This window comes from Carcharodon carcharias, chromosome 9 (assembly GCF_017639515.1).
Source record: "Carcharodon carcharias isolate sCarCar2 chromosome 9, sCarCar2.pri, whole genome shotgun sequence".
Classification (NCBI taxonomy): domain Eukaryota; kingdom Metazoa; phylum Chordata; class Chondrichthyes; order Lamniformes; family Lamnidae; genus Carcharodon; species Carcharodon carcharias.
In genome coordinates this window covers 3,682,237-3,707,290 of record NC_054475.1, presented here as the reverse complement: position 1 = coordinate 3,707,290, position 25,054 = coordinate 3,682,237, and the positions used below count along the sequence as shown (strand labels likewise).

General features: G+C 42.6%; 1 protein-coding gene across 3 annotated transcripts in view; it reads right to left on the bottom strand.

Annotated features, from left to right (window-relative positions):
• The window catches only part of usp49 (ubiquitin specific peptidase 49), a 71,263-nt gene extending 48,577 nt beyond the window's left edge, over positions 1-22,686 (bottom strand). For all 3 annotated transcript variants that reach the window (XM_041195429.1, XM_041195430.1, XM_041195431.1), the window contains exon 1: positions 22,516-22,686. The gene's annotated coding sequence lies outside the window, so the exon portion shown is untranslated. The remainder of the gene's footprint in view (positions 1-22,515) is intronic.
• Between the last annotated feature and the right edge of the window lie 2,368 nt (positions 22,687-25,054).

The window sequence follows — 25,054 nt, the reverse complement described above, 5'->3', positions numbered from 1 at the left end:
CTTGAGGGTCATACATGCATTCTAAGCACCACTCAGGAGGTACCACGCTGCGTTTGTAGTTTAAACAGGATAAATTCGGATCTCATCATAATCAGCACCTGTAGCAGAGGAACCAACCTTCCACCGCGGCAAACAGTAGAATCTGGACATAAACTCTAGCACCAAAATGGTGTACCAGTTATAATTCAGGTTTAATGGTTCTAAAAAAAATCGTTATTACTATTCAGCCAAAAGAATGCTCTTAGACGGGGAAAGATTTTGAGTGATCAGTCACAACAGAAGAACCCAGCTGGGGTTCCTGTGGCTGATTACTACTCTGGGACTTGTACTAAAAAGACACATGTAGATGCTGGGTGAAGGCAAGGTCAGGCTTCATTATGAAGGCTCTTATATTCAGATATAAGAGGTGATGGTGTAGTGGTATTGTTGCTGGACTAGTAATCCAGAGACCCAGGCTCTGGAGACCTGGGTTCAAATCCCACAATGGCAGATTGTGGAACTTGAATTCAATAAAAACCTGGAAGACCATGAGGCGGAACTGTACTTGAACACTAATGTGTCGCCCTTACCTGGACCCACAGCAATGTGGTTGACTCTGAAATGCTCTCTCACCCAAAAGAGGTGCCTCACAGACTAGTCAAACGACTAATCTTCCTCACAGAATCATATCTGATCCCAGGCACAGGTTGCGACAGTATGTTGGGGGTGCGGCAAGTTCTGGAGCACAAGTCTTCAGCACTATTGCAGGAATATTCAGTGTCATCAGGCGTTTCTTGATACCACATGGCTGAAGACTGGGGATGCTGCTGATTGCAGCAACTTCAACTAAATGACAAACTGGCTAGACTGGGTCTGTGGCAGGTAGAGAGGAAAAACATACATAAAACGCCTGCCGCAGTCCCACCTTCACATTGAGGACACCCTCCATCATGTTGTGATCTAGCAACTCAAGACCATGAGGCGGAACTGTACTTGAACACAACCTCATGGCAACCTCCACTCTACCATTACCATCAAGCCAGTGATCAACACTGGTTCAGGAGGGCATGCCAGGAACAGGCATACCAAAAAATGAGATGTCAACCTGGTGAAGCTATAACACAGGACTACTTGCGTACAGCATATGCAGTATGATAGACAGTGATAGACAGAGCTAAGCGACCCACAACCAACGGATCAGATCTAAGCTCTGCAATCCTGCCACATCCAGTCATGAATGGTGGTGGACAATTAACTCACTGGAAGAGGCTCGACAAATATCCCCAGCACATCAGTGCAAAATCATTTGCTGCAATCAGCAGCATCCCCAGCATCACTAGTGCCCCAGTCTTCAGCCAATTCGATTCACGCCATATGATATCAAGAAACGCCTGAAGACACTGAATATTCCGGCAATAGTACTGAAGACTTGTGCTCCAGGACTTGCCGCGCCCCTAGCCAAGCTGTTCCATTATATCTACAACACTGGCATCTACCCAGATATGTGAAAAATTGCCCTGGTATGTCCTGCACACAAAAGGCACAACAAGTCCAACCTTGCCAATTACCGCCCCATCAGTCTACTCTCCATCATTAGTAAAGTAATGGAAGAGGTCATCAACAGTGCTATCAAGCGGCACTTGCTTAGCAATAACCTGCTCACTGACGCCCAGTTTGGGTTCTGCCAGGGCCACTCAGCTCCTGACCTCATTACAGCCGTGGTTCAAATAAGGATAAAAGAGCTGAACTTGAGAAGTGAGGTGAGGATGACTGCCCTTGATATCAAGGCTGCATTTGACTAAGTGTGGCATCAAGGAGCTCTAGCAAAACTGGAGTCAATGGGAATCAAGGGGAAAACTCTCTGCTGGTTGGAGTCATACCCAGTACAAAGGAAGATGGTTGTGGTTGTTGAAGGTCAGTCATCTCAGCTCCAGGACATCATTGCAGGAGTTCCTCAGAATAGTGTCCTAGACCCAACCATCTTCAGCTGCTTCTTCAATGACCTTCCTTCCATCATAAGGTCAGAAGTGGGAATGTTTGCTGATGATTGCACAATGTTCAGCATCATTTACGACTCCTCAGATACTGAAGCAGCCCATGTCCAAATGCAGCAAGACTGGACAACATCTAGGCTTGGACTGGCAAGTAGCAAGTAACATTCACACCACACAAGTGTCAGGCAATGACTGTCTCCAACAAGGGAGAATCCAACCATCACTCCTTGAAGTTCAATGACTTTAACATCACTGAATCCCCCACTATCAACATCTTGGGGGTTACCATTGACCAGAAACTGAACTGGACTAGCCATATAAACACTGTGGCTACAAGAGCAGGTCAGAGGCTAGGACTCGTGCGAGGAGTAACTCACCTCCTGATTCTCCAAAGCCTGTCCACAACCTACAAGGGAGAGGTCAGAGGTCAGGAGTGTGATGGAATACTCTCCACTTGCTTGGATGATTGCAGCTCCCACAACACTCAAGAAGCTTGACACCATCCAGGACAAAGCAGCCCACTTGATTGGCACCACATCTACAAACATTCACTTCATTCACACACAGTGGCAGCAGAGTGTACCATCTACAAGATGCACTGCAGGGATTCACCAAGGCTCCTCGAACAGCACCTTCCAAACCCACGACCACAACCATCTAGAAGGACAAGGGCAGCAGATAGATGGGGACACCACCACCTGCAAGCTCCCCTCCAAGTCACTCACCATCCTGACTTGGAAATATATCACCATTCCTTCACTGGTCACTGGATCAAAATCCTGGAACTCCCTTCCTATCAGCACTCTGGATGTACTTACACCACATGGACTGCAGCAGTTAAAGAAGGCAGCTCTCCACTACCTTCTCAAGGGCAACTAGGGATGGGCAATAAGTGCTAGCCCAGCCAGCGAAGCCAACATCCTGTGAATGAATAAAACAAATACTATCCTTCTACCTCTCCTAAGAGCTTGGAGTGAATGCATCAGGTGTCATGATGGCCATGAAGACCAGAAAGTCCCAGGTTTCATCCCCAATCTATGCTCAATTAGCTGATCCCAGCAATTGGGGTGCTAAAATTGGACTCAACACTCCTGAACTAGGAAAGGCAAAAAATATAAATAAAAATCACCTAAGCTTCCCATGCTTTCCACTACTCAGTAACATATTGTGGAAATTGCACTGGGGCTGTGAAGGAAGTTCAGATCAGATTCGGTTACAGTGGCCTATATAATCAAATAGTTTGCTAATGCTCATTCTGAAACTCATATTTAATAACAACTTAATGAAATACTTAAGGCAACCAGCACCCAAGGAATTAAGAGCATAATATATAAAATAGAAATAGATTTTCAGTCCTTCAAGCCTACTCTGTCATTCAATACAATCATGGCTGATCCATCCTCAACCTCAATTCCACTTTCGCACATTATGCCCATAACCCTTGGTATCCAAAAATCTATCAATCTCTGTTGTGAACACATTCAACAACTTAGCACCCACATCTCTCTGGGATAGGGATTTCCAAAGACCACAGGCTCGAGAGTGAAGAAATTTTTCCTCAACTTAGTGCTAAATGCTGATTCCTTAGCCTGAGGCTGTGACTCCAAGTTCTAGACTCCCCACGCAGGGGAAAGAAACTCCCAGCATCTATTTTATCAAACACCTTAAGATTCTGTGTTTCAATGAGATCACCTCCAATAATTCTAAATTTGAGTGAGCACTGGTGCAGTCTACTCAATCTCTCTTTGCAATACAATCCCCTCATCCCCAGAATCAGTTGTATCTAATAAATCTTTCCTTAGGTAAGGAGATCAAAGCTGTACACAGTACTCGAGGTTATGGTCTCACCAAGGTCTCATACATTTGCTGTAAGGCTTCTTCATTCTTAAACTCCAAATCTTCTGTAATAAAGGCTAACATAGCATTTGTTTTCCTAATTGCTTTCTTTACCAGCATGTTAACTTCCTGTGATTTGTGTACAAGGACAACCAGGATCTTCTGAATACTAACATATCCCAATCTCCCTCATAACGTATGGAGTCAGAGCCATACTGAGTGAGCTCACTTGGTAAAATTCAGAACATTTAAAAAGACGCCATGTCCTATAGAAGCTGAGCTGGATATTTGGGAATCAAAGTGAACACCTATGAAAAGTGGCCATTTCAGTGAAACACAGGAGGGTTAGGGCCAATTGTGGTACTATTTTCTGTTATAAGCTGCATGTGCAGGAGAGGAAAGGTAAGCATACAAAATTGGAAAAGAAACAGTTATTTAAAAATACGATGAGCTACATTAATGGAAAACTAGACTTATTGGTTAAAAGCACATAATTCTCAGTGCAGACTGACATACTGAGCTTTCTTAATATTGTATTTTAACAAAATGAAGCCCACTGATATTAATAAGCAGAGATCCACAAAGCCAGGAAAATTGGCAAGATATAATTAGTGAGCTAATCCTGTTCTTACATCCTCCTCTCAATCTGCTGCTTGCTAAAATGGTCACAAATTATGCTGACATGTTCAGGCTGACACCGATACAGCCACACAGCACTGAAATTCCCAAAACTAGCCCCAGTACAGGCTGAATTAGACCCAGATTACATTTTACTCGCACTTTATTTATTACCAAATTTCTTCAAGGAATAACCCCTAGAATGATGCAGTGGGGCAAATTCCTCAGTGCACAATACCCACTGGAGTAACAAACAATTCAAGTGGCAAGCTTATACTTGTGCAGTTGTTCGAAATTCACAACTGAGCGCTTCAGTTCTGGCCCCTGGTCCTTCCCCAAGGTGTACACAGGCCAGCAAGCAGGAAGTTACGGGTTTAGCCTGTTAGAAAGCAGGGAAGGGGCAAGGGGCACTGAGTCCTTACCTCATCCTACAGCAAGACAGAGGAGGATTAAAAAAAACAGGGCATTTCTAGAAACAGGAAATCACTTCTTTCAGTGCAGAAATTAAGCTATAGTTTTGATAGCTTACTATAGTCCCAGTTCTGGCTCAGAGATGAAGACTTAGACACTAGCTCCATCTCTTAAAATACTCCAAACATTCACAGGATTCAAAATCCAGTGCTATATCTATATTGCATTTTCCAAAATGGAAAACTTAAGAGAAGAATTTGTCTAAAAATGGTATATCTTTCAAATTTATTTTTAAAAGTCAATCATCCTAAACAGAGGATAAATCATGGCAAAAAGCAGGATATGTGAAAGTGGATCAAAAAAAGCTTGTGTTTTTTTCAGTCCAAAAGTGGGATTACATGAAGAAAACCCTAGCAAAAATTATTTGAATATAAACAGAAATATGCAGCAAGTGCACTTTCTGAGGCTATTCAGAGTTTGGTGAGAAAGCCACTTGCTGGCTCCGATTTGCAAAATTCAGCACTACTGTTTCTCAATGGATACGCAATACGCATCAACGTCATCCATTCACAAATAACACCACCGTGTATTGCCAAAGACCTCTGCTTATGCTGCAAAACACCAAGTTCCACACACAAACATTTCTCTAGAATACAGCCAGTGATCACATATTAACAAGTCTTACTACAGTATATGCATCACCAAGCAAAATTGTGCAATCTGATAGCTGATCCGCGAATGGCAGCAATCTGTGGAATCTGGCACTGACCCATCTGACTGGCATGCTCGCCTGAACAGAAGTAAATCCCTAGCTTTAAGGCTGTGCCCTCACTGGGGACATTTTGCCATACCTCAGCCAGATTATGACAGCACTCTGCTTTCTCTAAACACTCGAGTGGAGAAGGGCGAGGAAGAGATATAGCAGAAGCAGTCTCACAGAAACACAGTTCCTGCCCATTGATCACACAGCAGCCACAGGGAAATCTGAAGACCAGAGCCTTCCAGTCTCTGTGCGGAGTAAAGTGACCTGAGCCAAGGCAGCAACTATAATTAACACATGGCCACTGGAATCAGGGACAGGAAACATCAACCATTTGAGGATTAGCTGTGATGCTTGCTATAGTTCAACAGCCTCTTGAAACTCACCAAGGTTCACAGGTGAGGAAGGGCCATTTGGGTAATTCAATAGCTGCTGACCCTGGACTCCAACATGAGTCAGTGACTTCATGAGCAGGGGTGTGCAAGGCGGTGGGGGGGCGCGGGAACAGTGACAATTTTTTTTTAATGGTAATTTGGGCACTTTGGAGGGAACGTCCATGATGATACTGGGAAATTCTGACGAAATCTTAAAACCACACCAGAAAACACATCTCCAGATTTGAGAACGTATACCAGAAATCCTTATTTATACTATGACCATAAGTTCTTACCTGCCTGGCTTGGAACACGGTAGGGAAGAACTGTACATAGGATGTGATGAGTGGTGTGCCACAACTTTTACAATTTATATAAATGACTTGGATGAAGGGACCGAAGGAATGGCTGCTAAATTTGCTGATGATACAAAGATAGGTAGGAAAGGAAATTGTGAAGAGGATGTGAGGAGACCACAAAATGACACACATAGGTTAAGTGAGTGGGCAAAGATCTGGCAAATAGAGTATAATGTGGGCAAATGTGAAATCATTCATTTTGGCAGGAAGAATAAAAATGAAGCTTATTATCAAAATGGTGAGAGATTGAGGAGCTCTGAGATTCAGAGGAATCTGGGTGTCCTATTGCATGAATCACAAAAGGTTAGTATGCAGGTATAGCAGATAATTAGGAAAGCTAATAGAATATTAACATTCATTGCGAAGGGGAATTGATTACAAAAGTAGGGAGGTTTTGCTTCAGTTGTACAGGGCATTGGTTAGAGCACATCTCAAGTAGTGTACACAGTACTGGTCTCCTTATCTAAAGAAAGATATAAATGTGTCAGCAGCAGTTCAGAGAAGGTTCACTAGACCAATACCAGGAATGGGTGGGTTGTCTTATGAGGAAAGGCTGGACAGGTTAGGCTCGTATCCACTGGAATTTAGAAGAGTAAGAGGTGATGTAATTGAAATCTTTAAGATCCTGAGACGTCTTGACAGGGTGGATGTGGAGAGGGTGTTTCCTCTTGCAGGAGAACCTAGAACTAGGGGTCGCTCATTTAAGACAGATGAGGAGAAATGTTTTCTCTGAGGGTTGAGAATCTTTGGAATTCTCTTCATCAAAAGGCAGTGGGAGCAGAGTCTTTGAATATTTTTAAGGCAGAGTTACATAGATTCATGATTAACAAGGTGATGAAAGGTTATCAGAGGTGAGCAGCAATGTGAGGTTGAGGTAACATTCAGATCAACCATGATCTTATTAAATGGCAGAGCAGGCTCGAGGGGCCTACTCCTGCTCCTAATACATATGTTCATATATACGTAGAAATATTCTCAAGATAACAAACCAATATTCTCCGACAGTGTAAAGAAATACATGTCCTGGAGTGCCATTTCAGACAGGGTTTGCAACACAAGATTCACACAAGGGTAAACAAACAGCTGAGAATCACCAACTAATTTTAGCTGTAAATGAGGAAACAAAGTCAGCAGATAGGTGAAGCAGGTAATCCAACACCACATGGGGAATAAAATGACTGAGGGCAGCCCAGGGAAAGAGAATAGCATTCAGTTAAGGTCATGAAGGTGATTCTTACTGAACTGAAACTATGAACAGCGTTTAATGTTCTCAGGCAGCCTGTAACTTCCAACTAAACACATTACTCATGTCGCCTTCCCTGGAACTTGCTATCTAAATACGTATTAATGTGCTTGACAAAACCTAGGGTTGGACAGCATCTAGATCATTGTGTTTTTCCTATGGAATGGGTCATATGCAATTAGTGTTCCCTTGGAAAAAATGACAATGAAATATAAGGCAAAGCTAGAAAAATGGCATTTTTGACAAAGTCTTAACAAAATGATATGCCTAATTTATACCAAATTTTCAAAAGATATACTACATTAATATAGGCGAGCTTCAGATCAAAACATTTTTTTCAAAGCAAACATTTATAGGTGCAACACACCCAATCTAATAAAGATGCAGTTCCTGTGTAAAACCACTTATGACATTAGACATGCAACACAGCTAGGGGGAAGATGTGAATACTGATCAACAGCAGAGCTTGCATGGAAGATGGATTATCTACTAAATCTCCACACTAATCAGAATTAAGAGGCAGAATTTTATCAGGGTAGAGTGACCTAGTGTTGAAGCACTGTAACCCAAGAAATGTGAGTATTGCTGAATTTTTAAAAGATTTAAATGTAAGTTTTTATTACATATACTGCTCAGGGTGGAGTTCATCCGCAAACGTATTAATACTGGAGACGTATGTTTTAAGATAATATATCAACAGTAAAGTCCATTGAACCAAAAAAGGCTGATTTCATATAAATACAGTTAACACCAATGTATAACAAAGCTGACATTGTTAATCCACCAACATACAAAATTACAAAACCAGGGAGAGACTCTCAACAGCTTGCTCCTTCATAGTAATCAACTGTATATTCACAGAAAATTAGGGTCAACAGAAGGACAAGAATTTCCAAAAGTTCATGCAACTAAAAATACAGTAACAAGAGAGACCGTCTCTCAGTCTGTGGCAGGGGAATACAAACATATTCACAATGTGTTTTCTTTCTGGAACATGACACCAGCCTATACATTCCATGGAGGTAGCTGGCTCCTTTCTGCAGAACCAGCCTCCAGAAAACTTTCATTTCAGTAATAATGCTTTTGAAACCTAAAAGAAAGAATTGCATTTATGTAGCGCCTTTCACAAACTCAAGTTGTCCCCAAAGTGCTTTACAGTCAATGAATGAAATGCTAAGAAGCATTATGACAGATAAAAGTGAAATGCCAGTAATGCAATAACAGGGCAATAAATCAGTTCAAAATATTAGCACCAAAGACCAATATCACAGCTTTTTCTACTGGGAAATACTATTATGCCAAGGCTGCTAAATTATTAACGAAGCAGGAATCCTGTAGATGTGCATTCAGCGATACCAGCTGGAAATGTGTATGTGATAGGCTGTGATGTCCCACTCATGACATGCACAGTCAATGCTCACAGCTGAAGAATGGTATGATGGTTGAGGTACTGGAGAGTACCTAGCACCCACTGAACCATCCAACAAGCCCTCAGGAGAGGAGGAATGGTAAAAACAACTTGATGTATTAAACCAGGAGGAAAGGGAGAGGTACAAGATCACAGAATTACAAAGAAAGTGCAGCACAGAAACAGATCATTCAGCCCCACACAAGTCAATTGCCAGCTCATGTCTGGCCAACATTATGAAAATAAAACACAAACATATAAACAGTGGTGCTGCAAGATAAAAATCAAGAGTAAATGGGAAGATATAAATAACTGGACATATTAGTCCAGACAGCTGGATTACAGGGAAAAGTGGTGTTTAGAAACTTTGTAAAATCAGCCTGTGCAATACATTCCCCAATGGTTTAGCAGATAAATGGCCACATGATGTCATGCTGTAGTCATACAAAGGCCCAGCACTGACTTAGCTGATTTCAACTAGTGCAACTATAAGGAAATTTAATGTAGTAATTTTGGAGTTACTGCCCTCAGCGAAATGGGCTAAATATTACCAAGGATTGTCACTCCTGGAGCATGCCCATGTGGAAACCAGTTGCAGGAAAAATCAGCTGCCAACACTCAGGAGTTGAACAAGAGAGCTGTCAGCATCTATGAACCATATCCCAGCACAATTCACTGTCTTTAAGATAAAAGGTAAAGTGAAAAATACGTTCACATTCATTCTGTTTTAATCTTAACATGCTGAATGCCAAAACTTGTCAAATTCCTCGGTCTATAAACTTTATCTGAACTTTGCACTACAATTTATATTGTATCACTGTCAAACGTCAGAAATATGTAAACAGTTTTCCAATGCCTGAAAATATATAAACATGCCCTAAATCAGTGTCAGTTTTCAATGCAGCTTCATAATAAGTACTGTATGCCATTTCCCTAGCTTATGCCAGATATAATTTTGAAGATTAATTAGATCATGAAGAGGGAGGGGGCAGAGGACAAGGTTGGGGGGGGGGGCGAAAAATGGACAAGGAGGAAAGATCCCAAATTTTTCAAGCATGACGTGAAAAAGAGTAAAAAATAATCCAGACAATTTTCCCTCCTCCCCTTGGTGCTGACAAATGGGGTGTGGCATCAGTGAGGCTGGTTACCCTCCTGTACCTTGCACAAGTGACAGATATTCGATAGCCCAGATCACTGGTATAAGGGAGGGAAATCACAGCTAAACCAAATTGATCCTTGTCCGTATGCTTTCAAGCAGGGTTCCCTGGGGGGGGGGGGTAACTGAATCCAATTTGCCTCCTTGGAAGGAAGAGGGTGGGGATGGGGACGAAGAAGACGGTTTGGATTAAAGCCAATTTTGGCAGCATTATTGACAGCAGTAGTGTAAAAATCATTTACACATTTTTGCTAAAGAAGTGTCCATTTTGTAAAAAAAATCTATTTATTTGAATGCAAGTTGACAGTTTAACCGTTGCATAATTTTTCCAGTATTTAACTGCAGATTATTTCTTGATAACCCACAACAGAGGGGTCACAAATCTAATGGCTGTACTCAGTTAACAATAATATGGAGCACACCATCAGTTTCTGCGGGGCAGAGAATCACCTCTATCCCAAAAAGAACAGAGACCCGAAATATAAACAGAAAATTCTGGTTTAGCAGTATCGGAAAGGATAAATACTTTAACTGGTTTGCCGTGGTTTTTGGACATATTCTGTCTTTATTTCAGATATTAAGCTTTTGCAGATTTTTCCCATCCTTTGATCTCAACAGGTATCTGGAAGTGATTTCAAGGTTAAAATCTAATCTTAGGGGCCCATGTGACTGTTATAAACCACTCGATCTTTGCTCTTGAGATTTCAGATATGAACAGAGTGCTTCAGGTAGATAACAGCCATGTAATCATTTCCAAATATCCATCATTCTCCTTAAAAATTATTTCCAAACGGATTTTTTATTCAAAAACTGTTTCAATGCCCTAAAATCCTGATTTTGCTCCATAGAATTAATGCTGATCTTTGTTGCCAGGGTAAATACACTGATCAATTTTGTTTGGAAAACACACACACACCTACTACACATCACCTGATAACACACTAAAGTCCATTGTCAAGTATACAACAGCAATGAACTCCATCCATGGTTACAAATTAAGGGCACTTCCTCATGATGCACCCCAAACAATAAGAATAATCCCACTTCATTACACTATAGAACTGCTTTTGCAAGTGGCTGTCTACACTCAGTTTTGGGTTCTTGCTTCATCTATATAGCAAGGTGGTTTCAACAAAAGCAGTTAGAGAAGCTGCTTAATAAACACAGCCAACATCAATCTCAAGTTCCCGAGAACTTGCCGATGCTCTCGGTTTTGTGTACTCTTACATCTTGAACCTTCTTTCTTTTTCTCGGCCAGTATCACATCATTGTATCGAAGAACCAAAGAGCTGTCGAGTGCTTCAAATATCATTCCAACTGTTGTTTTAACACACTCGTAATTCAGCAGGTTACCGCTCACTCAGCCAGACAGAAAAGATAATGAGCCCATTGTGAATTCTATGTACCAAAAAAAAGTGGGTCTCATTTTAATCTTTTCCTAAAATTGTACATACAGTGGAAAAATGTAAACCAACGCTGATTAAGTCATATAATTTTAACTTTGACTAGGGTATGCCACATCACAGCTATCCTGTGAAGAAGTTCTACACACCAGGGAGTGCAGGATTTTCTTTTACTCATTCCTCGAGAACTAAATCTCTTGATAAGAAAAAGCTGTTCTGGTTATAAACAAGTGTGATTGTTTTTTCTCTTTCCCCCAGCTGCAGCACACCCCCCAGTGATCTAAGGTGACCTTGCACCCTTTTGTCCTGTGGACTGCCCCATTAATCAGCCATTTAACGATGGATAGTCACACAACAAAAGCCCCAGAATGTGTTAATAGCCTATTCATGAAAGGTGAGAATAAGCTGACGTGCCATCTTACTTCAATAGCACATATGGTTACGACTACAGGATTTTCCTAATGTGTTGCCTGTCAGCTATCCAAACAATTCAAAAATAATAATTAGTGCATTGGATTTTGCATGCTTGTCAATTTAAAGAACTTTTTTTTGAATGTGTAAGTAAGTACTATATAACACTCCCTCAGGAGGCATCATCATCTGTAACTATATCAAATAGTAGGTTTAGCATTCTCCTAATCCTGCAAGTTTCTGCTGACTCCATTCCGTCTCTTAGCCAGAATGATACTCATCACGTCATTGAGCATACCACTTGCTGCCACTGTTTCATCAGCCTGCCCAGATTCAAAATGGCAACCCCAGGCAGGGATAATGCATTCACTTCATTTACACTTAAGAGTATTTTTACGTTCCACTGATGATCAAGTAACATCAATCCTTTAAGATGGAAAAGGGTACTGGAAAACATTGATGCACGTCAAGTTAAACAGAAGATAACCTAACCAAAATTACTCTCAAGCTAAAGTGACAATATCTGGACGATTCAAGTTTGCTCAGACACATATCAGCATCAGTGATTTCTGACAAGCTGCAGCTGAAAATGGAATGTTTTGTTCCACAATGTCTACACATCAAAATGCTGCAAACGCAGAGAATGCCAGAATACATGGCATGTCACCCCTAGTTGCAAAGACATAGTAGTTCTGGAGTTTCACAGATTGGCACAGGCTAGAAATTATTTCTTAAAAATTTAGTTTACTACTTCTATTGCCTGCCATCAGATTATCTTAAACACAAAACTAATAGAGTCAGATACCCAAACTTAGAACAATTACACAATAGCAGGAATTGTTCCCCACAGTTTTGCTGAAGGAAAAACAAGACACGATAAGGGTTGACGGGGTGTTTATCAGCTTTTACCTCCACTTATTTGCCATTCAACACATTACAAAATATTGGCACAAATAACTTGGACCTGCATAAATCTGAGATATCAGAGAAAATCAAGCCAGTTTCACTCAAAAAAAGTTGGCAATTTAAAAAAAGGGGACACCAGCATCAAAATTTCAAACCCAGAAACAAGAGGGAACCACCTCGGGATCGATTTCCTTAGGAATACCCCAAATTACCTTCTGATGTTACATTTGAGCTGATCTCTACTATTATAGAGTAACCCACAGTTACGCTGGAGATTTTACCCTGATATAAGTTTTCAAGCCTCTAATGTAAACCCGTGGATTAACCTACACCAGTGTAAAACTAGCGTAAAAACTGATCTCTTTGAAGCTCGATTCTTTACCGTGAGCAGAGAAGCAGCTGCATAAATGGCTTACAGATACAAATCACTGTTTTCCTGATTTTTTTCTTTCTACCATGCAGGGATTTAAATGCTGCTGCCGTTTTAAGCTAGCATTACTACCCTGCTTTGTGCTAGTGTAAGCAGGGTGTATCAGTTTATTCTGGGCGATACCTTAAGAAATTTAAAAAGGGAGCAGCTGCTGATTCCAGTATAAACAGGGTATGTGCAAAAAGAAATGCACTTATGTTTAAGCCAGTTATTTTTTTTTTTAAACTCGTCCTGGTAGAAGACAATGGCCAACTTTAGCAATTCAACAGTGGAGGTAAAAAGACCGTGAAAGCTGGAAATCCGAAATAATAAGAGGCAGCACAGGGAATAGGAAACATGAGGGGGATGGGGGGACTGCAAAAGAGAGAGAAAGACAATGAGTATCAGTTTCAGATGGGATCCTTAGCCTGTATCTTCATCATTTTCAATTTACAATTTTATTAATCCAATCTCTGAGACAATGAATTGTACTTTTGGAATGTGTGTTTTTCTCTGATCTGGTGCTACTCTTTCTATACACCTAAGTATGCAACAAAAAAAAAAATTCTTTGTTTTAAAGAAGCACTCCCAGACCATGACTCTATCCTCAAGTATTGCCTGAAAAACACAACCCCATCCACAAGTTTATTTCCCTTATCTTCCACTGTGTTTCCCACCACCTTGGTCTGCTATTTTACTGCACACAGAAAACAGCAGGGGATGGGGTGAGGCCGGTTGGGGGTGGGGGGGGCAAAAAAGCTAATCAAATGAAATGTCGCATTTTAGCTTCTATCTCAGTGCTGCAAGAGGAAGGCAGGCCTCAATTGGAAAGACAAGCATCGTGCGATTTTTCTTTCAATTTGCTTTTCTTTTACAAACAAAGAAAAAGATACTTCACGATGAGGTTATACCCTGACATCTCTTCAAATCTGCAATTAACAGCCATGTCAAATTCTCATTTGCATCCAGTGACAATCACCATTTTTGTGGAAAAACACTTCTTTCTCTTTCTGTAGATCTCGCTGTGTAATAACTCCAGTCTATTCATGCCACGAGTAAGCTAATTAAGTTGTTGCTGATTGCTTGAATTTTCGCAGTAAGTATACTGTACATTCCCTTTCTATTTCCTTTCCCATATGTTCTCCTTCCTTAAAGGCAGAGCTCACTGGGGTGCAGTTCCACAAGCACACACAACCCGCTGGTATTTCATCCAACTCATCCTTCTTCATATACAACTTTGGTTATTGAGTGCTACCAAGCTATTCAACTGTGGATGACATCACAGCCAAGCAACCCTTTGTCCAAACACAGACTATTCCAACAGGAGTCACTAGATAGCGGTGAGGGATTATTGGTTAATTTCCCCCTCCACACAACTCAGAGAAGCTGGGATCAACTATAACACCCACACGATAATTCTTTCCCAGTGTATCATGCCAAAATTTTACTGACTCTATGTACTGATGTGTCATAAGATTAAAAAATTTATAAAGTAAATTTGAACAAAGCATTAACACTTTAGCTCCTCCAGTAGCTTAACTGAGTTTACCAAAGAAAGCAAAATGACCAGGAAACTTCCGACCGCCTTTCAGATCAGCTAGGCCTTGCTGCAACATTCTGCCTGAGTCAGGAGATTCAGGAGGGGGGGGATGCTCAAGCTTCATTCCAGAAACATGATCTAGCCCAATAATTCAGTATAATATCGAGGGAGTGTTGCATTGTTAGAAGTGCCATCTTTCAGGTGAGCTGCCTGTTCATTATACATAAAGGACCCCACGGCACTCTCCTTGCCAACATTTTTATCCTCAATCCTTCTAAAAAAACAGATTAGTTATTTATCTCATTGCTGAAGTTGCTGTGAGCAAACTGGCTGCCATATTTACCTAGATTCTTGAATACACTTCAGGAACAATTCACCGACAATAAATAATTTTGGCACATCCTGCGGTCATGAACAGTACGATGTAAGTGCCAGTGCTCCCTTCTTCCATTATAAAGAATACATCACCAACTGATTTCATGTGCATCTCTCCCACCACTGCACATTTTCAGTATGAAGATATCAATGATGTGACTGCTAATACATAGCTTTATTCTTCCTTGGAAAAACTCAGCAGGTCTGGCAGCATCTGCAGTTAACATTTCAAGTCTGAATGACCCTTCAACAGAACTAAGTCAACTGTGCTCCTCTCCGCAGATGCTGTCACCTGCTGAGTTTTTCCAGGTATTTTTGTTTCTGTTTTGGATTTCCAGCATCCGCAGTTTTTTGCTTTTATTTTATTCTTCCTTGACCTCTATACTGCCATCAACATAATTGACCATTTTCCCCAGCTTCATTACAACTTATCAGTGATGAACCTGTAAGGCATTACCTTCCCTAACCTCATTCTGACCCATCCCAGTACGGTCAGTTAATCTCTGTTAATGGCTCCTCTGCTTATGCTCAGTTACTTCCAGTGTGAGACATGCCTCTATCCTAGTCACCCATCTACTTCTTCCCAACATGTTCTCCATTGATAACAGCATTTCTAAACATAGGGGCCCAGATTCTTTATCTACATGGATGACATTCAACCCCATTTGTCTGTTTTGCCCTCAATTCCATGACCACTAACATGCTGTCCAATTGCTTGTTTGGTATCAAGTACTTGATGAACCAAAACTTTTGCCAACTCCAACATTAGTAAGATCACAGCTGTTGTGTTTGACTTAAGTAAATCCTCCATGGCCACGTTCCAATATTCAAAATCTAATATCCCCATGTTCCAGTGAGCACCTCCATATCTCTGACCATTGTTTTCTTTTTTTATCCCCTTTGTCTCCACATTCTTCAATATCATCCTCAAAATATACCTCTGTTCCTTTCTGCCTAGTTAGTGTCCAATGCTGCCCTGTGAACTGCTTTAGGATGTCTAGATTTATGAAAGACATTGTATTGAAATAAACGATCATCAACTACAACAAAAACAAAAAAATAGCTGGAAAATCTCAGCAGGTCTGACCGCATCTGTGGAGAGGAAGACGGAGTTAACGTTTCGAGTCCATATGACTCTTCTTTGGAAGTGTTAACTCTGTCTTTCTCTCCACAGACGCGGTCAGACCTGCTGAGTTTTTCCAGCTATTTTTGTTTTTGCTTCAGATTTCCAGCATCCGCAGTATTTTGCATTTATCCTATTGTCAACTACATAAATGCATTAGCATTTGCTCAGAAAGGATCTAGACAGTGGATAGCAGGGAACTGTTCCCATTGCCAGAAGGGTCGAGAGCCTGAGGACACAGATTTAAGGTGATTAGCAAAAGGACCAAAGGTGACATGAGGGAAAACTTTGATGCACGGTGAGTGGTTAGGATCTGGAATGTGCTGCCTAAAAGAGCGCTAGAGACAAATTCAATCAGAACTTTCAGAAGGGAGTTGGATAAGCACCTGAAGGGAAAATATTTGCAGAGCTATGGAGAAAGGGCCAGGGAGCAAGACTAGCTAAACTGTTCTCGCAGAGAGCCGGCAAGAGCTCAACTGGCCGAATGGCCTCCTTCTATGCTGTAACCATTCTAGGATTCTCTTTGCAAATGTATACAAATGAAGTAGATATTATCTTCGAGGTGAAAGTCACTGCCAAATTACTTAGAAGTGAAACAAGTTACTGCTGGATACAAAGTGCAAAACAAGATGATTTTCTTTTACACCCTGCCTCAATCCTGTTCCAAAAAGCCCCGAGGATAAATGTGTTATCCAGTGTGATAGAGAACAATATATGATAGCTCTACGTTTGAATTCTAGATCTATGCTGAGTTGGCTGATCTAAAAGAGGTGGAAGAGACCGTTACAACTGGGCTAGCTATTATAGGAGCTGAAGGTGCTGAAGCTAACTACATAAACCTTGTCCACAGGCATTGCAGTCACTATCCAATCATCCCAGCTGGAATGTGCACAGGTGGGCATCAGACATTTGGCTGAGATGCCTCTGAATATTATTGGCCTGCGAACATTCGCTTTCTCAAGAATGCCCACTTAGCTGAAGTTTCAGAGCACTGCTCTGAGAACTGAACTGAATCACAGCATGAGTCAGACCTCCAATGAAAGGGGAAGGAAAGACACGAAAACATTCAAAACATAAGAGTTTTCAGCTTTGTAATAGGGGACCGCTTGATCATCACATTTCCTCTGGCTCATTTTGCACAACATTCATTGAGTCAGTACATATGCTTCACATGCACAGTTGCTTGATAAGATCCCATGTTTTAACAATGCAGTGAGAGTTGAATTAACAGTGACACAATGTGTAATTTATTGACCATTCACCAGTAGGAACATCAGAAAACTCTCACTATCCATCCACTGTTAAAGAAGAACTTGCTGAAGACTGGACATCAAAACAAGAATAATATCTTACAATTACAGAAAAGCCTATCAACATGTTTAACAGAGAAATAGCTGGGAACAAACATCTTGCTGCAATTTAAAATCCAAAAAGGAACAGGCATTTGCAACTTGCAACAGAAGATATATACCGACTCTTAATCCACAGATTGTATAAAGACAAAAATCATACAGGCCAGAGGACATCAGATTTGATTCCCAATCACTTCTGAATTAGCTGATCTAACCTTGGTACTAAAAAAGGCCTGGTGCCCAGACAGAAAGTATTCCAGAGTTCATCAGCTCTGATTACTATCTAGTGAGCCTTGCTGAAAGTGTGTATGACAAAGTTGGGGGGTGGGGGTTGGAAAACTGGGCTCAGCAACACCTTTCTTTGGTGATATTGACTATATCGGGTCATACCTGAAGACTGGCCACTTGCGTAAGGTACCAGCAACTACAGAGTTAACTATGGACTAGCGCGAGCCCACTCGATGGTGGAGTGCAAGCAAAAGAGAAAAGAAAATCAGCTGGAATGTCTCACAGAAACACTGTACCACACCATCTTACTGTGATAGCATGTCAGTCCGCTGAGCTTCACCCAATCTCAGCTGGACAGTCAATAAGGTTAGGAGCTTATCTATAGGAAGGGGAAGAAGTCAAAGACTTGTATTGATAAAGCATCTTTAATGTAGAAAACGTCTCAAAGCTCTTTACAGAGATGTAATCAAAGATTGACAGCAGGTTAAAGGAGTTACACTTCAAAAGTACTTAATTGGCTGTAAAGCACCTTGAGATGTCTCATGGTCATGAAAGGAGCTATATAAAGGTAAGTTATTTGTTTATTAGGTGGGGCAACCAAACACTTGGTCGGAGATGGGTTTTAAGGAGGATTTTTAATGAGGAGAGGAAGGTGGAGAGATTTATGATGTGAATTCCAGAATGTAGCGTCTAGACATGGTCACCATGGATGTGAAGGAGGGAGGGAACATACAAAAAGTCAAAAGTTAGAGCAGAGAGTTTTGCAGGAGCTGGGTGTGCTGGGGACAGTGGCTGTAGGACTGGAGAAAGTTACAGACTTAGAATGGGTAAGAAAACAGAGATTTAAGGTTGAGAATCTTAAAATTAAGATTTTGAGCAACCAGAATTCAATATAAGTAACAAGGACAGGGATAACTGGTGAGCAGGATCCAATATATACACTTAATTGTCTCAAAGTACTTCGCATACAATGAATTAATTACCTTGAAGTGCACAGACTAATGTAGGCAAACACGTCAGCCACTTTTCACAGCAAGGATATAAATGATCAGTTAATCGGTTTTTAGTGTCACTAGTTGAGGGATGAATATTGGCCAGATCACTGGAAGAATTTTCTTCTTTGATGAGTGGCATGGGATCTTTAACATCCACCTGAAACACTAGAACAGATGAGATCTCATTTTAGCATCTCATCTGAAGGACAGTGCCTTTGCCATTATAGCAGTATTGTATTGCACTGAGATGTCAACTTAAATTATGCATTCAGGTCAGAGTGGACTAGAATCACAAACTTCTGACTTAGAGGGGAGAGTGTTACCAACTTTGCCAAGCTTTCACACATACCGTCAGTCTGAAACTGGCCACAGGCACAGAGCTGGCAGGAGACGGCCAACGATCTTTGAAAGGTTTCTTTCACCTTTGTCAGCTAAATTTTCTCCTTTTACTGCTCTCCTGTTAGAGCAATTGGCTTCCTGCTGGCGTAAGGTTCGACAGGCACCAGGATGTTCCAGAACCTCACCCACAAAGTGCTCCATTCTTTACACATGAACATCGATATTAAGCATTTGTAAGCTGCTCAAGTGGTGGAGTGGCAAAGAGGCGAGGTGGAGAAAAGGTAAGACAATCACAGCTGAACTCAATTCTGCCCACACCCTACATCTGCATTCAAGCGCTTTCAAATTTTACTGTTAACGTTAAGTCGTGTGCCAAAAATGAGCTGCTTTCCTTTAGACTTGACTGGCACCTTGGTGATAATACCTAATCATGCGCAACTTAAAAATTTCAAAAGCAAAGCATGATTTAGAACAAAATTTAATTTAAAAAAGTTCAGGATTAAGATATTCAGATTTCAAGTTAAAAGCCCAAAAGGATTCGCTGGAGCAATCAGGAGCCTTGGGTGATTTTTCCATACCTAACACCAGTACGGAGACTAATTGCTATGTTCCTCCCACTATGTTCAGCCAACTCACCACTGATCAAACCTGGGATCAGTTGCTCACTAAACTAAGGCACTTATTGAAATGTGTATTTAACACAGAATCCTAACAAGAGTTTACTGGAACATATGTAATGTCCTCATACAATAACTGGTGCTGCCAAAGAAAATCAATTCAAGATGAGAACAGTGTTTTTGTAATTTTTTAAAAAGAATCACTTGCATAGAAATTTATAGAATACCCAATCTTCTCAAGCAACAGTATCTTTACATGTACAAAAAGGGCTGAAGATAGTGGGAACTAAGAGATTTTCGTTAGATTGAGTAAAAGGAATACAGAAATTAGAGGAGATATGAAGAATGGAAGTTTGATTGAGATGTACAAAATTGTGAGGGAAGGGCCTATTTACTTTAGCAGAGAGGTCAGGGACTAGGGGCATAGATTTAAAGTGATTGGTAGAAGGATGGGGGCAAGATTAGGAAAATTTTTTTTTCCTCGAGTGTGGGAGAGTCTGGAACTCTCTGCCTGCAAGGTAGTAGAGGCAAAACCCCTCATCTCATTTAAAAGGTGTTTGGATATGCACCTCAAGTGCCGTAACCTGCAGGGCTACGGACCAAATACTGGCAAGTGGGATTTGGCTGGGTGGTTTGTTTTTTGGCTGGCACAGACATGATGGGCCAAGTGGCCTCTTTCTGTGCCATAAACTTTTCTATGATCCTATGGACTGTGATATCTTGCAATGCATTTCAATCAAGTGAAACTTTTTTATACTTTGAAATGAACACTCAAATACACTCTCATCATGAAAGGTAAATTTGCCTATGGATACCAGCCATTTAGAAATTCCACAACATGACACAATTCATGACATGGTGATCTGCGATCTGTGCAGTTTTTTTACACTTTGCACCTACATATCAGAATTACTTCAGGGCTATTTGCAGAATTTGCACTTTTGATAGAATGTACCAGCTGTTTATAAACACCACGAAGATAATCTGGCAAATTGCAGAATAATGCCGTTTACTAAAACAATATATGTGGTCTAATTACGCCATAGCTGACCTCCAAACCTGAAATTGCAAACTGACCTCCAAATCCGAGATTGTAAGCGCCTGTTTTCATCAGAAGGGATCACACGCCCCCCTCTCCAAAAATACTCAAAAATTTCCCAGGTCTACCCTTTCAGGACACAAAAATCCACAGCTGTCAACCATAACAGATAAAAGTTTCACAGGGATGGCACAATCGCATCCTCCATCGCTCAGAGACAATGTAGTGGAGATACTGTGGGGGATATAATCCACGACTTCACACATCAAATACTCTTTTGTACACTGTTAAGTCTGCCAATGACGCGGTATTTCTACCAATACACACATACACACACGTTCCCAAAAATAAAAATCCTTTCTGAACTGCCCATTCTGATGTGATGTGTTCGACTTGACACAGATAAGAATCACTTAAAAAGGCTGCATTTAAAAAACACAAATTCGCCTTCTAATCCGCGCTTTATGGCAACGGCAGCAACAACAAACCACCCGCCCCCCCCCGCCCGCCGCCAACCAAAAAAAGAACTAACCACGAAACACACGGCGGAGGAGTTACAGTGACTCTTACTCCAGAGAGCCAAGACTTTTTATCTAATCCACCTAAACTGGATGCGGCCCAGCAACACCCCGAGAGAGAGAGAGAGAGAGAGGCGCTTCTGCTTACATTCATGACAGACAGAAGGGGCTCGGATGCAGCATAAAAATCAGGATTTCCTACTGGGCAGAGTTAAAGTCCAGAAATATATGCCTGTTTATTTATACCAAGAGGATTAATGACGTTCCCCCCTGGCATCATAATCACCGACATGTCATCAAACTGTTTAAAAAATTTAATCATGTGGCAACCACGAGAGAGAGAGAGAGAGAGAGAGAGAGAAATAAAAGATAAATCACACCCTTGGACTGACAAAGGGGGGGAAGAGAGAGAGGAGAGGGAAAGGAGCTAAAAATGACATGTATATGGGGCAAGAATCTTTCTAAGGACTTGTGGAGAGAAAGAAAGAAAATCCCAGGAGAGGAGAGAGAGAGAGAGAGAGAAAAGGATTTCCCAACGTGCTGGGATGTTCCAAACACTTGTTATGAAGATAAAGGTTTGGATCAGTCAGTCACACAAATGCTTGTAAGGCGGGGGGGGGGGGGGGGGGGGGGGGAATCTTTTTTTTCCCCCTTAAAATAAAAGTTCAGGCAATTATATATATATTTTTGCGTGTGTGACTGAAAGAAGAGGAAGAGAGAGAGAGAAAAGTACAGAGGGGCTGGCGAATGCCGGGGTGATTTTTTTTTTTTTGGTTCCTTCTTCCCTCCTTTCTTCCATTTGATCATTGAAAATAAAAATAATGATGAATAAATAATTAGAGGGAGTGAGGAGGAGGAGGGGGAGGAGGAGGAGGAGGAGGGGGGGGGGGGGATTTAATGTGTTGTTATTGTTGTTGTGGAGACCTCGAGTCCAACACATTGACTCACGGCCTGCGCCACCTTCTCCACTGAAACAATATTCATATTATATTTATTATTATTTCTCTCTCTCTCTCTCTCTCTCTGTGTGAGGGGGGATTTTATATTTTTTTTTGCGTGAGGTTTCGTTTTTTTTTTCGCAGATTTTTTTTTTTAAAAAAAAAGAAAACACACACAACTCACCGCGAAAACGCCGCCGGCGGCCGTCGTCGACCTCCTCCCCCGACATCTTCCTTCCCCCAGACGGAATAACAAGTGGGAAAGGCGAGAGGAAGCGCCGCCTGGGCAGAGCCGGCACCATCGGCGCGTTTTTTTTTAACCTCCAAAATAAGATTTGAAAATCCTCATAAAGAACAATAGAGCGCTTGGACAGGAAGTCACTGGGTGGCGCCATTGCTGCTATGACGCCGCGGGGTCAGGGGTCAGGGGCGGGGGAGGGGGGGGGCGGGGCGGGGCCGCCGGGCGGGCGGGAGGAGGGGAGGGGCGTGGCCGCCAGGCTCGGCGGGTGGGGTGGGTTGGGGTGGGGCGTGGCCTCCAGGCTCTGGGGGGGTGGGCGGGGCCGCCAGGCTCTGGGGGCGGGGCCGCCAGTCTTGGGGGGGGGGGGGGGGCGTGGTCGCCACCATCGCCCCACCCCCCCCCCCCCCCCATCCCCCTCCCCCAACACACACACTCACATTGTCCCTGCGCCATGTGGCTTTGGCCCATCTCTCACCCACCAGCCCCACCCCCAACCCCACCCCCACCCCCACTCACTCCATGCCGCACACCGTGTTCAAGTCCCAGTCCCTGGGGCTTGACCCCACCCCCCCCCCCCCACCCCCACTCGCCCCCCCCCCCCCCCCCCCCCCCTCTCCCCCTCACTCTGTGTCAGGCACTGTGTTCAAATCCCACCCCCCTGGGCTTCACCCCCCTCACCCCTGCTCACTCTGTGCCAGACTCGCCACAGTCAAGCCCCTTTTCCCAGTTGGACTGTCTCCCCCCCCCACCCTCCCCCCCCTCCGGCCCCTCTCACCCACTCACTCCATACCACGCACCGTGTTCAAGTCCCTTTCTCTGGGGCTTACCTCCCTTCACCCCCACCCGCCCCCCCCTCTCTCACTCACTCTGTGCTAAGCACCATGTTCAAGTCCCACTCCCTGGGGCTTGACTCCCTTCACCCCCACCTGCCCCCTCCCACCCACTCACTCCCTGCCATGCACCGCGTTCAAAAACCACGCCCCAGGGCTTGTCTCCCCTTCACCCCCTCTTACTCAGTCACTCCGTTCCATGCACCGCGTTTAAGCCCCTTTCCCCGGGACTTGAACCCTCCCCTCCCCCACCTCACTCATTCACCCTGTGCCACATTCCACATTCAAGACCCACCCCCCAGGACTCGACTCCCCCTCACCCCTCTTGCTCACTCACTCCGTGCTATGCACCACGTTCAAACCTCTTTCCCTGGTGCAGTGCTGCGGGTGCTCTGCGCTGTTGGGTGTACTGTTTCCTGCATGAGACATCTTTTTAATTGACAAGGGAGTTGAGGGTTACAGTGAGACGGGGTGGAGGGAGCTGGCAGACAGGAAAGTGGAGTTGAGGCCACAATCAGATCAGCCATGATCTTATCATATGCTCTTCTCCCTTCACAATGGGCATGGGTGGTCGGGTTGAAGTGGGGTTTAGCAAGGAAGTTATGTTAAATCCGTTTAAAACATTCGTTCAGCCTCAACTAGAGTATTGAGCCCAGTTCTGGGCATCACACTTTAGTAAGGGTGTGAAGGCATTAGAGAGGGTGCAGAAAAGAGTCACGACAGATAGGCCGAATAGTCTCCAGTGCTGTAACCACTCTCTTGTCGAATGGCGGAACAGGCTCAAGGGGCCAAATGGCCTACTCCTGCTCCTAATTCTACGTGATCTTGTGTGTAAACCCGTCGGCCTGCTTGGTTGAATGTAAAATAACCCGTGGCACTATTTTGAAGAAGAGCAAGTGTCTTGGCCAATATTTATCCCACAATCGACATCACAAAAACAGATTATCTGGTCGTTATCACATTGCTGTTTGTGGGAGCTTGCTGTGTGCATACTGTACTGAATCCCCACATTTCCTACAACAGTGACGACACTTCAAAAAATATTTCATTGGCTGTAAAATGTGTTGAGACGTCCGTAGTCATTAAAAGTGCTATATAAATGCAAGAATGTTTTCTTTTCCCTTTTGGTTTCCCTTTTAGAGAAACACACGGACTCAGAGTAAGTTTGTGCTATGCCAGCCTTATAGATGGGGCAATTGGTCGTGGGGTGGGGGGGGGAGGGGGGAGCTTAGTCTAAAATATACAGGGTGATTTGGATCACAGTTTTCTAGATAGCGTGGGGATCCGATAGGGTGGATTGCGACTTACCCTGATTGCGTGTCTAGGACCAAGGTGGAGGAGGGCATAATCTAAAACGTGGAGCCTTTCAGGATAAGTGGTGATTTGATCAAAGTTTTCAAGATATTAAAATTTTGATCAAAGTTTTCAAGATATTAAAGGGAACTGATTAAGGTAGATTGGGAGTTCCATTGGTTAAGGAGTCTAGTTCCAATTGGGGTGAAGGCATTGCTTAAAACCTAGCTTAAATCAAATATTTCAAAATATTAAGGGGAACCGATAAGATAGATTGGGAGTCCTACTGGTTGATGAGTCTAGCACTGAGAGGGAGGCATAGTTTAAAACTTAGAGCCTTTCATTATCATATTGCTGTTTGT